General features: G+C 40.1%; 1 long non-coding RNA gene across 1 annotated transcript in view; it reads left to right on the forward strand.

Annotated features, from left to right (window-relative positions):
- The first annotated feature begins 239 nt into the window (after positions 1 to 239).
- Positions 240 to 12,697, forward strand: part of LOC129107687 (uncharacterized) — a 96,769-nt gene continuing 84,311 nt past the window's right edge. The window contains exon 1 of the long non-coding RNA XR_008531912.1: positions 240 to 335. This is a non-coding gene — a long non-coding RNA (uncharacterized LOC129107687). The remainder of the gene's footprint in view (positions 336 to 12,697) is intronic.

Consider the following 12,697-nt stretch of genomic DNA (forward strand, 5'->3'; position numbering starts at 1 on the left):
GCTGAATTTGGCTTAACGGGGTCAACGTGTGCTAAATAAATAAAAAAAAGCTGAAACACTGTTCTGCTCATTCCACCATTAACGTCCGACAGCTTGCCTCCTTCACTGTTAGTGTCTGCCTGCTAGGAAGGCAGCGACTCCAGGAAACGAGGTTTGAGACTCGGCCCGGTGACCGAGGGCTTTTTGGGGCGTCGACTTAACGTCACTCAGACCAATCGGAGTTCACGGTGAAACTTTGTAAACAACTCTCACGCTGTTTTAAAGCTCTTCTACTGTATTTACTACGAAACGACCCGACGGTGCTGCAGCCGATTGCGCCCAAAGTGCCGAGACAGGTGAGTCAAAGATGTGTTTGTTCGCAGTTTTTAATAAAAATGTGTGTTTATGTTCTGTGTGCGCGCGCCTAGCGTTTGTATGCGTGTCCTCGTGACTCGTAGTAGTAGTAGTAGTAGTAGTAATAGTGGTGCAAAACAGCTGCCATGTAAGCCGAGTGACACAAGTGAAGAAGAGCGATGTTTGTTTGTTTTTGTTTGCATTTATACAAACGAAGAAGAATAAGTCACGCTACATTTTAAAGCCGACTTCTAAAAATGAAGCCCACCGAATGACGTCGCCACTGTACATTACAGTAATCTCCAAATTCCCGTCTGCCAAAACACTTCACAAGTATCTTTTGAGTATTACTTTCTGGTTTGCTTAAATGAAGTTGAAGGCTGAAGAATATTAATTTCCCTGTTTGGCAGGCGTGTTGAAAACAGTTTATCAGTAGATGAGACTTTTAATTAAATTCAGGTTGATTCTAAGGGAGTTGTCCCAAGATCTTCCTTGTTGCCAGTGTTTTGGTACTTTTTGTAAAAAGAAAAAAAAAAAAAGTTTAATGAAATGTTAAAAGTATGGTTTACATTTTGTACTACCTTGTCATTTGCAAGTGCCTTCATCATTTCAAGTGTTGATTGTAGAAAGAATATATATATGTATATGTGTGTATATATATATATATATATATATATATATATATATATATATATATATGTTCTGTTATTTCTGTGATGTACGTTTTCAAATTATTTCTATTTCATCCCCTTTTTTTCAAAAGCGCTTCCTATATGAAATGTATTATATATATATAATGGGCCTGAGTTCCATAGGCAGGCTGATGACTTTGAAAATCACTCAGCTTTTGCGCCCTGACTGAGTGACATATACCTTTTATTCGGCAGCTGTGCAGCCTCTGTATGTATCAGAGTGATGGCAAGCATTAGGTATCAAGAAATGCCCTAAGTGTGAGACAAGAAAATGTGACAATCCATCAACCCAGTAGGTAGACCCTGACAGGTGAAAGTGTTAATGGTAAAGTGTATAATTATGCTCTAAAAGCCCTGCATAAACTATTCAAAAAATGTGTTAATGCCTGCTACTTTTTTCCCCTTCCCATTAATAAGTACCATTCTCTGGGATTTTCTCTTTCTCACCCACTCAGAAACTCATTCACTCACAGATTTAAAGTTTTAGTCCAGCCTAAATATGCTGTTCCAGTTCTTAGTTGTGGACTCCAGTGGTGCTGAAAGGGTACTGCACTGTAGATGTGCCATATTTTGCTGCCTGCTGTCTTACTGTTAGTCTGAACAGCCTGCTATAGGCTACAAAAGTCTCCATTCTGAACGGATGTGGGCACAGCTTTCGTTGTGGAACGTCAACATCTGCATGCTCTGTGTTTCCTCAGCACGCCCACCTCAGCTGAAGGAGGGGTTGAGGAAGAAGGGGGAGGGAAAAGCTTCCTGTCAGATTGGCTGAGAAATTGAATCTGCTGAAGTTTTTGGCAGAGACTCAGGCCTGGTAGGGGGGAGTGACTACATGCAATCATGAGTTTCTTTGCTGTAACTTCTCTAGAAACGTGACGCATTTCATTTGGGTACATTTGTGGCTTGGACAGTTTCCTACGCTTATTTCATCTTGATTGTACTGTACTCTTATTGGGTTTCTATTTTGAAGAAGTATCTCTTCTCCAGCAGTTGCTACTCTGTTCCTAATAAACAAACAGCTTTCAGAAAAAGTTTAAAGGGAGGTTTGTTCTCCTCTGAAAAAGTCCTTGGACAGTGAATCACTTAGTGGTGTTTTTGGCTTTGTTACTGGCAGCTTTTGGCATCTTGATATTGTTTTGGATGTAAACTGACACTGTGGCAAAGAGGTTAAAAATGTAAACTGTGAGCTTTAACTGGAAATTTTATAAATGATATATATATATATATATATATATACATTTATATAAAAAATAAAAAAAAAAAATAGATATATTATATATATATATATATATATATATATATATTTTTTTTTGTATTAATAATTTACGAAAACATAAATATCTCAAAACTTTGTCTATAAACTGAAGATCGATGATGCAGGGAATTACTGTGTAGTTTCCAACTTTTGTTTGCAGTCCACTGTTGCTCTGATGGGAAGTGCAAAAAGTCATATCATGTCTAAGAATGAAACTATCTCTGCAGTAAACTTAACTTATAAAGGTAATTAAATATAGTAACACGTAGTCATTTTAAAAACCCCTGTGATGTCACTGATATGTCCAACACACATCTGAGTCAAATGAACCTCAATGGATAGTTCATTTTGTATCAACGTATGATGGTAACTTGAACACAGACTATTTTTTCATAGAATAATATTTTCAGATCTGGTCTGATCAGAATGATTTACTGTGACTTTTTTAAAAGTTTGTTCTGTAGTCTGAATTCAGCTGAAATCACAAACTTTAACCTGCGTGTCAGTTATCTCACGTAGTGATGACACCTCACAGGGAGACGAGATTTGTTTGTTTTCATGTTGAGCTGCTCTCACTGCTTACCGAGTTACCAATTTACATGAAACACGCTGACGTCATCACTTCCTGTCAAGCTAAACACAAGCGAGGCGTATGTCAGCAGTGACAGATGGACCGCTGTGTTTTGGTGGTTTGATTGCTTTAAATGCAACACGCAGTTGCGCTGAGAGGATGCTGTAGTTTTTTAAGCTTCATTGGCTTGGTGGTTTTCATGTTACAGGAATACAGAAGAGCAACAAATACATGTGGAGAAAAGTTAGATAAACTATTCTGAGGAAAAAAACATGAGACATTAGTTGAAGTCATTATATATACAGTTTATAGTGTATAGAGGGGGAAAAGCAGAACCATGTTTACTCATGCATTCAACATCTTTTAGAGGAGCTGTGTGGTATGTGACCAGGTGTTCATATATAACGTACAAAAGACATCAACATTGTGTCACTTACAACAACAATTTTAGTGATAAACATCAGTTGTTGCTTAACAATTACATTATTTATTCTGTGGTTCTGCATTTGGTGATGAGAATAAGCCTTCTGGGTAGAAACTGTTCTCATAGTATCGCATGCCTCTGTGCACTGTACACTTTTCAGTATTCAGAGCTGATATATTTCAGAAATCCTCATATTCCATATAAGTGAGTCAAGTAAGGAGGATTTATTTTTCCTCCGTAAAATCTGTGTCTGAGAACCGTAACTCTGCACCCGTACCAAACTAAAGCTGTAGTTTTTTTTCTTGCACTTCTCAGCATCACTAAGTGTAGGATGTCGGGTTTTGCACTGAGTCGGTCTATGAGACACAAAGAATACCAACAATGGTGTATAAACGTGACGGTCCATGAGAAGAACTTGGAGACAACGTTGAAAATTAAAGTGTTCTTTAATGGATGACTGCTGGCATGTTTTTTTAGTGCAACAGAGGCAGCAGCAGGAGGAGGAGGCAGAGCAGTGTCAGATTGTATGTACGGATGTGTCTGCTATAGAATTGGACCAGGATCAACTTTGAGATTTGCAGCTGCTCTGCAGGAACAACATCCGGGCCTGGTGAAGATGATTATGCCAGCTTAAATACTGCAGGAAAGCAGTTCCATGGGTTACACATTAAATCAGCCGTGTCGAATGAACTGTCGGATGTTCATTTTCTGCTGTTTGTGTAAATATTAAGCTTCAATATAGCAGTGAGGAGGCTGTCTTGACAGTCTGTGCATTTAAGCAGCCACATCTCAAATAAGTATTTTCAACAATTTTCCATGCATCAGTTATGCATGAATTTATATTTCACTCAACTGTTGCAGAAATATGTTCCACTGTCGCTCCACAAAGGTTTTACTAAAAGAACTGAAAGCTTTCTTTCCTCATAAATAAATAAATGATGCATTGACAATAGCACAGCATTTACAGCTGTATGTATTTGTTTACTCTGATTCACAGTTTTGCATTATTAAAAGTAGCCCAAAGTCTGTTTTTGCCTCCTTGCTGAGGCTTTTCATGTTGTCTTTTTATGAAATGATCAGTGAAGTAGAAACATATCTCTTTTTTTTCTGACAAGCTGGCAGCTTTTGGTAGTCGGTACAGTACGTCAGACATTTAAGATGTGTCTTGTTGTCTGAGAGGTATATCAGCTGCCGGAATGTTGTGGCATAGAAAATTCCCCTATGGGGTGGCAACGCATTTCCCAAGCGTACATTTTTGTTATGTCATTTAAGTGTGCCAGATATATATATATATATATTTGTTTAGTTTTTTTGGTGTCAGACTGTTCCACTTCCCTTAAATGTAAACTTATCTTGCAAATGATCTCAATATTCTTTAGAAACAGAACATGACGTGTAGATACCCAAAAGAACAATAACACATAAGCAGACACACAAACAAGTCTTTTTTTAAAGGCATTTTTTAATTTAATAGATAAATTCTGTCTTAGAAATGAACATGGGAGTTTTTTTTCTGAAACTGTTTATTGTGTCAGACACTTTCTGTAAGTACTATTGATATCATGATAAAATAAGAAGAATTTTCTTGGTAAAATGTTTTATTTGCTTTAATACAAATAGGATATTAAGACTAGATAAGTGAATAATTTGCTATAGGCTGTACATCATTATTTCATAAAACATCATAAAGAGTTTTGGCTCCTCTGCCTTATTTGTTTCAGGTAGGTCTGTCATCAACTCAAGAAATTCTTAATCGACTAAACGATTAGCTGATTTAATCTGCAGATCTGTAAAACTGTATTTCTCCACAAACAAAATCATGTTAACCAAGATGTGTTCATACATTTCTTAAAAATGTGTCATTCAGCATAAAAAATGATAAAAAAAAATGACTAATCAATTAAATAAATTGTAACGGACCAAAATTACTCATTAATGGGCAGTTCAAAGTCCCAGTGAATGTTTCGCTCATCTTTGCATGTGATTGTCAAACAGTACTGAAACAATGGTGACTTTTAAATTCACTGCTGCAGAAGATGCTAATTTGACAGAGCTTGCTATGAGCTCTTTGGATTTGAATTCCTCTGCTTTCAGTTTTTTGTTGACTCCATTTGAGGGAGTGTAATTAATGTGGCAATGGTGTCTGTCCAGGGTGTAGTTCATGTATGGTGAAACACTGACCTCTAGTGGTGATGAAATGTTGTGCAAGTTAATCCACCCCCCCCCACCCACCCCCAACATCAACTGTAGTATGATTGATCATCTATTGCATCATTAGAGAAGTATAACTTTATTAACCAGGCAGAGCTTCCTCTTGGTGAATCAGTAATGTGTGTTTAAGAACTTATAATAGACTCACATCTGTCTGGCTATCAACACAACAATGATGTATCAACATGATGCAAATGCATACATACTGACTTTGAAAGTAGGTTGATTTATGATTCTAGAGCTTCCACTGAATTCTTATTACCTAATATAAAGTGACCCATCAACTTTTGCATACAACTTTCTATTGCAATCATATATTTAGATAACACTAATCATTATAATTGATTAGAAAATACATTTTATAGAATAAGTATGAAACAGGAAAACTAATGTGTGTTTTTGCCTAAATTGCCTCTACTAAAGAATATATACAGTTTATAAGGTATTGGTATGTATTGATCAGATATGATATCTATATGTGAGTGCAAAAACACACCCGTGTTTATAACAATATCTAGGATTAATATTAATGCATGGCAAGTGAAGTCCATTTCTCTCATACTTTGATAAAAATGAATACCTCAGGATTCTGGGAAAAATCCAATTCAGATATTTGCATGTTATTCTTTCAAGTGTCTCAAATATATTTTCTGATGTAGTAGAATGCTCTGGCAGTGATGACGGAAAATTAAATTATAACAAAATGACAAAAATACAATGATTTATCATAGGCACTTTCGTGTGCACAGTCCCTGCTAGACATTGGCGTTGCCCTTTAATGAAGATGCAAAGCACAGCTGTTGTTCTCATACATCACCACTAGAGAGCAGAAAAGTCATGTTAATGAAATCAAAAGCTGAGGGTTTAAAGGTACACTCAGTAAGAAACGCGACCTCAATGTGACACGCGTGCATGTATATGTGATGAGTTTCAGCTTCAGTTATAAGACTAAACAAGTTAATTTACTCTGCAACAAAAGATCATTTTTAGGGATGTGCATTGTTTAAAATGTCTCGATACTTTTGAATCATCACCGATATTAGTAATAATATAAAAAATTCTTTGACTTTCAAAAGAATGCACATTTTTTTCTACCAGATCCGTTTTTTATTTGTTTGTTTTTTAAACAGAAGCCAACATTCCAATATGTTAAATCCTGTCTATCAAGTAGCATTGAAGAAGTTTGCCAAAAATTGCAGTCTAAAATTTGGAAGATTTTATTTCATCAAAGCATTAGTATACAAGATAAAAGCATTTACTGCCACGTTTTGGTCGTCAAAAGTATTGTGTATTGAAGGCTTGATACCCAGCCCTAATCAATATTTCAGGCAGATGCTCTGCCGTCAGTTGATTGCTACCACACCTTTCCACACAAAATCAATACTTATCTTAAAGGTGCCATATTCGATATTCAGAGCATTAATATAGCAGCAAACAGCTATTTGCTATGTAACGTCTACCTGAGCAGTGAATGAAGTCACTCTCCCTCTGTGTGTGTTGTTATAAGAGCCTCTCCACGCTTTGTTTACATAGCCTTGCGTGCTTTTAGCGCATGTTAGTGCATGTGAGTGAGCACCACTGGCTAGCTCATGGTCTCCGCACTGCACTGCTCTCATAATGTGGTAACGCTGTCCCGACATAGGGAATCGTCGCATAAGCATGGCAGCCATCCTCCGGTTCCCCCTCAGGCAAACAATGTGAGCTCTGTCGGCACTTTTGCCGTAGTTTGCACTGTTAGCTGCGAAACGCCGGCTCAGCTGTCGCCAAGTTGAGAACAACTTTGAGAGGCAATAGAAATGTTCAATCTAGTATTAAGCACCTTTCAAGAGCTTTGCCATAGAAAATACCTCACACTGTCACAGAGTAGAATTAATTCCAAAGTTACAATAGGATCTTTTGGAGTCTATTGAATACTAATCAGAGAACATAGATGTATTTTTTTTTTTTAATTCTTGTTTCATTGCATATTTTGCAACTCTGGTTTGTGCAGAAAAGTGTAGCCAAGAAAAGACATTTTGAATGTTGCCGCCAGCCATCAGAGCCTTGACTGTTATTGACAGTAGGACACAGACATGTATGGGATGTGAGAGGTGCAACTAAGGGCAGATAAAGCACTAACAAGCCATCTCCCCCGCTTATGCCTGTCTCTCTTTGAAGTCGAGCTGCATGGCCCTCTGTAGGCCTCTGTGACCCCAAAGTATGACCTCAACTTGGAAGTTTACACTAGAAGCAAAAACCAATCTAGTGTGCTCCACAGAGAGTATGGATGTGGATTAGATGGGAATGTAGCAGCCATGGGTACGTGTGTGCATTCACATTGCACACACTATTGCGTGTGTGTGTTTAGCAAGAGAGACATAGAGCTCAACAGAGAGAGAAACGAACACTGATAAAAAGGTAAAAGAGGCCAATTAGACACAGAGAGCCCCATTCAGAATGCTGGTGTACTGTAGGAGGGATGTAGTATTTTGAAACTCCAAACATTTCCCAGAGTGAAACCCCACGGTGAAAAGAACTGAGCCATATTGTTGCCTGGTGTTATTCCTTCATTTTGTGCTCCCAATCTCCTCGTGTTACGTGGTGGAAGGTTCAGGATGCTTGGGAGTCACCCTAAGGTTAGCGGCTATGTGCGTGTGAGTGTGCACGTTTTTGTGGTGTATTTTAATTGAAAGTAAACTTCCCTTGATGAGAGGTTTCCAGTAAAAGGTGAGCTTTGTGTAGTTTTGGCGACATGGAGGATGAACTCAAGACTATGAATTGTATCCTCACATGTTATGCCAGTGTGTGGGCAGGTAATGAATGCGAGAGGGAACGTTGTGTTTGAGGAACATGAAAAGCTCTAGATGAATAAGGCTGCGTGGCGAGATCTGCAGCTCAGTATTGCATACACACTCACACACAAACAGAGCCTCATCACTTCACTGTGTATTATGCACAGAGGTTCCAGTGTGTTGGATTACAGGAGGAGAAACAATCCCAGTACCCCCAGCTAACGTTCTGCCTCAGTCCACGTCTGAGCCCCCGCCGGCCTCAGCCTCCGTTGATCCAGACATTGTGGAATATTTTCAGCCCTGGGGCCATGCTGTAGGCTGAGTTTAGTTGGCTGGTTATATACCTTTTATTCAAAACTGTGTGTTCTGTGTCAAAATCAGAATCAAATTGCTGTTTGTTTCTAGCACACATTCACAAGTTTGTTAATTGGTGTTGACACACTAAACAAGAGAGAGTGCGAGACTAATAGGCATATGACCTCATTCATTGTACAGCGCAGTCAGTGCATACTGTAAAAATGTATAATACCAGGAATGGCATAAATGGTGGCAACACTAGAATATGAAACATTGTGTAAAGTACATTCTTTTTTCCTGTGTTAGTATAAATGTTAACCCTCTGTGACAGACTCTTCACCCCCTGGTATTAAAGACATTGCTCTTTTTCCTTGGGGATAATTGGCCTTTCTTCTTCCAACTCGTCACATCAAGATGAATGACTTAATAGGTGAAGGCATGTGGCCCTAATCCACTTAATTAGAACAAATAAATCCAGTAGATTGGGTAAAGGTCACCACAGAAGGTAGCCATTACTAGAACTGGCATCTCGAGTCAATCCGATTTATTGACTGTACAGCTGTGGTGTCTCTTTTTGCACCTTTCTCAATACATATTGCGGATCATTAGAGGCTTCAGCCTGTCTGTTTGCATGAGTGTGTGTGTGTGTGTGTGTGTGTGTGTGTGTGTGTGTGTGTGTGTGTGTGTGTGTGTGTGTGTGTGTGTGTGTGTGTGTGTGTGTGTGTGTGTGTGTGTGTGTGTGCTTGTGTTTTATTAGTATCAGAAAAAGACATATTGTAAAAAAGAAATATATAAATAGATGTGTGAGTCACGGTCTATATCTGCATCTTTGTTCCTATTTGTCTTCAGGTGTGTAACCGCGGATGAGGCTATAATAATGTTTTGTGGTTAAATAAGTAATTCTAAATAATTCTTCACATAAGTATCTTCATTGCGTCTATCTGTCTATCTGTCTCCAAACACTCCCCATTTCACTTCCTGCCCTAGCCCCTCCCCTTTGGCAGATCCACTGGTTGTTCTGCCCATCTGCTCCGAACCGATCCAGCAGTTTGACCCGGCTTTCTCCTCCCAGCTTCTCCTCCCGGCCCTTAGGTACCACCAGGCTGCCACTCTCCATCTGAACCTCCTGTAAACAAATCAGCCAGCCGTCGTGCTGGACTACGAGAAGAGACATCAACTTTCTCCCTCCATAGGGAATGGAGTCTAGTCTAAACACATAACAGCCCCCCTCATCTCACCCCCCTCACTATCTAATGCAACCCGTAACTTGGCTCGATCCTGCACGATGTGATCAATCCGGCATAATGATGTCAAAACCGTGCCCCACCAACACATGCGCCTTTAATCTGCACTGTGGCTGGATCGGGTCTTATACTTGCTGATTTACAGTAACTCAACATTGCAACACCATTTCCTGGAAAGTAGGGCAAAAGTCAGGAAAGCTTTATGTGACTCTAGTGTGCATCCTCATGTGTTTATTTATCTGTCTGTATATATGTGAGGTCTGAGAGAGAGAGAGAAGTAGAAGAAGTGAGAGCATGTGTGAGACCCATATGGGAACAGAGGCCCCAGCGGAGGGGTACCCCAATAGGCTCCAGATATCCCCCGAGCAGTACCCAGCGTAGAGGAACAACTATGGCCTTTGTTGGTCACCCCGTGGATCTCACACACAGTTAATATAGACTTTTCCCACTGACTCTGCCAAGAGTCTGAAGTCATTTAATGAAGTGGCGGCTGAGTTTAGAAGGAGCCAGTGTGCTCGCTGCTCGCGCTGACAGAATGGAAAATGTCTGTGTTATGCAGAGAACAGCGAGTGACAAGAGGAGTGTGTTCTGATACTCACCTCTCTGGACACACACACACACACACACAGAGGCATACAGACACATATGACAAAGCGAGACACTGGGATTATACCAGTACATATGCATTTCTCCTGGATTGTTAAGGCTCATGCGTGCAGGGATACTTCACTGATTCAGACAGGTTTGTAATCAGCTGTGATTTAGTGTAACAATACCAATGTCCCCTTCTGAACTCCTCACAACTTAAATGTTTAAGTGACATTTGGTCTCTGCTTTGTCTCTGTGCGAATGTGAATGTTTTTGTATACATTAAGTGCGACTCTATGGTAAATAAAATTTCTCAAGGCCTAAGCTTGCTAAGCATGCTTTCGGCACTCTGGCTTAAAATGAGAAAGCCTAATTGTTTCACAAATTCTTTGTAGTTATCCCTTTGTCTGCTTCATTTATCAGAGCAAAACCTCACCTTTCATGTCCATTTTCACGGCTGTCTATTTATCCACTTCTGCTATTAATGGACAGTATCTCTGTATGTATTTGGTCGCACTTCTATTCAAGTCCATGTCTTTTCATCTATCTATGGGCAGATTGCAGTCTGTTTTGGTGTCCTATTGTGCAGCTGTCAGTTATTTTCAAAACACTTGAGTGTCATTTGCCTCAGATTCCATCCCTTTCAATTCACGCTTCTTTTCTATGGCTCCGCTATGCGTACATCTCATTGAGCGTGCATCAGCGGGCAGATTCATTCTTCTCTCCTTCTAAAAGCACATTTCTTTTTTTTTTTTTTTTTTTTTTTCATAGCAGCCATAAGCCTCCTTTTTAAATCCTCGGACAATGTGTTTTTGTCCATCCTCCTCTGTCCTTTTCAGCAGAGAGTGCAGGGATTCTCTCTGACTCTCTCTCTCCCTCACTCGCTCTCTTTCTGAGGGCATCTGGGGGGGGACCCCTGAGCGTGGTGCTTCTCTTGAAGCTCAATTGTCCGTCTGTAATGAACCATGAGGAAAGATAACAGAACGAAAATGTAATAATTCATGTGGGCCTCCGTGAGGAGCACGTGGCTAGCGGTTGGCCCGGGCCGTGATAGCCTCCTGCTCGGCTCCCAGAACAATGCGCCGGCCCTGCCAGCACCACTCAACCTGCTCCGGTCCAGCAATCTTGTTCCACTGTCCTCTCGCTGTCCGCTCATCGCTATTCAGAGTCACTTAATGCTGGGAGGCTGTCTGTGATCACTGGCATGCCAGAGCATCTCTTTGGGAAACAAGGCAAACTGTCTCCTTGGACCCACCGTCTTCTTGGAATTCCTTCATTCTTTACCCCTCGCCTCTTGTTTTTATATGTTTGGGCTATTATGTCAAGCTTTTGACATAGAGTTGAGTTTGTCAGTTAAAGGTGCACAATAAATAACTCCTGTCAACTTCTGTCACTGTGTAATGTTCCTTCTCTTTTGTCAATTGTCCTAATTGTGTGTCTTTGCCTGGCAATTTCAGGATGGTTCCAAGAACACAGGGATGTTTTATGCGCTCTAAACACTCTAAACTCTTTACTGGCAATGCCTTGTTGCATATTCAGGCAACACCACACACCTTGGAGCTGTATAGCCTTATACTTTTGGGCACTGAGCTCCTTAGCAGTGATATTTGTGGATTTAATGTCTTGCTCAAGGGCACATGGACACAAACGTTTTGTCATTCAAATTTCTCCCGACACATTTCTCCAGCCGCTCCAGGGATGTGAAATAACATTTCCCCTCCGGTCACAAGACCACATCTCTAACTTCTGTCCTAGTTTCATGGCACTATGGCCCTGATTAATGCACTGCATCTATTTGGGAGCTACTGTTTGCTTGCAACATTGGCAATCAAGGCATTTTGGAAATGTTAAGAATTTAACTTCTTTGACAAGAGTTTGAAACAGCCTGTGACCTTCCCACTCGGCCCCCTTATTCAGTAACTTTCCCAGGGGAAGACTGGAAATGGAAACCAGTGAGACCCAGACTATTCAGTTCACTGTATTATTGAAGGAGAGCATGTACCTGATTGTAATTTAAGTGCACTTTAAAGGCCGCCTGTCTGGTTTTAGGTTGTGCTGCTCTATGACAAATGATGTGGTGTGGATGTTGGTGGTTGAAGATGGCAGTGGAGACTAGGAGGGTGAGGAGAACGAACAGAGACTCGATTGATGCTCTGGACCAGCAGCTTGGGGTTTTGACTCAAAAAAGTTGTGTGTGTGTCTTTATGGACATTCCACTGTATAAGCTCCTGTCTGAGTGTGTGTGTTTGTGTGTTAGTGATGGCCGTCTTGAATATTCCTGTGCTAGTTTTCATGAGAAAAAGACAATAGTGTG

Source organism: Anoplopoma fimbria, chromosome 19, assembly GCF_027596085.1.
Source record: "Anoplopoma fimbria isolate UVic2021 breed Golden Eagle Sablefish chromosome 19, Afim_UVic_2022, whole genome shotgun sequence".
In the NCBI taxonomy this organism is placed as follows: Eukaryota; Metazoa; Chordata; class Actinopteri; order Perciformes; family Anoplopomatidae; genus Anoplopoma; species Anoplopoma fimbria.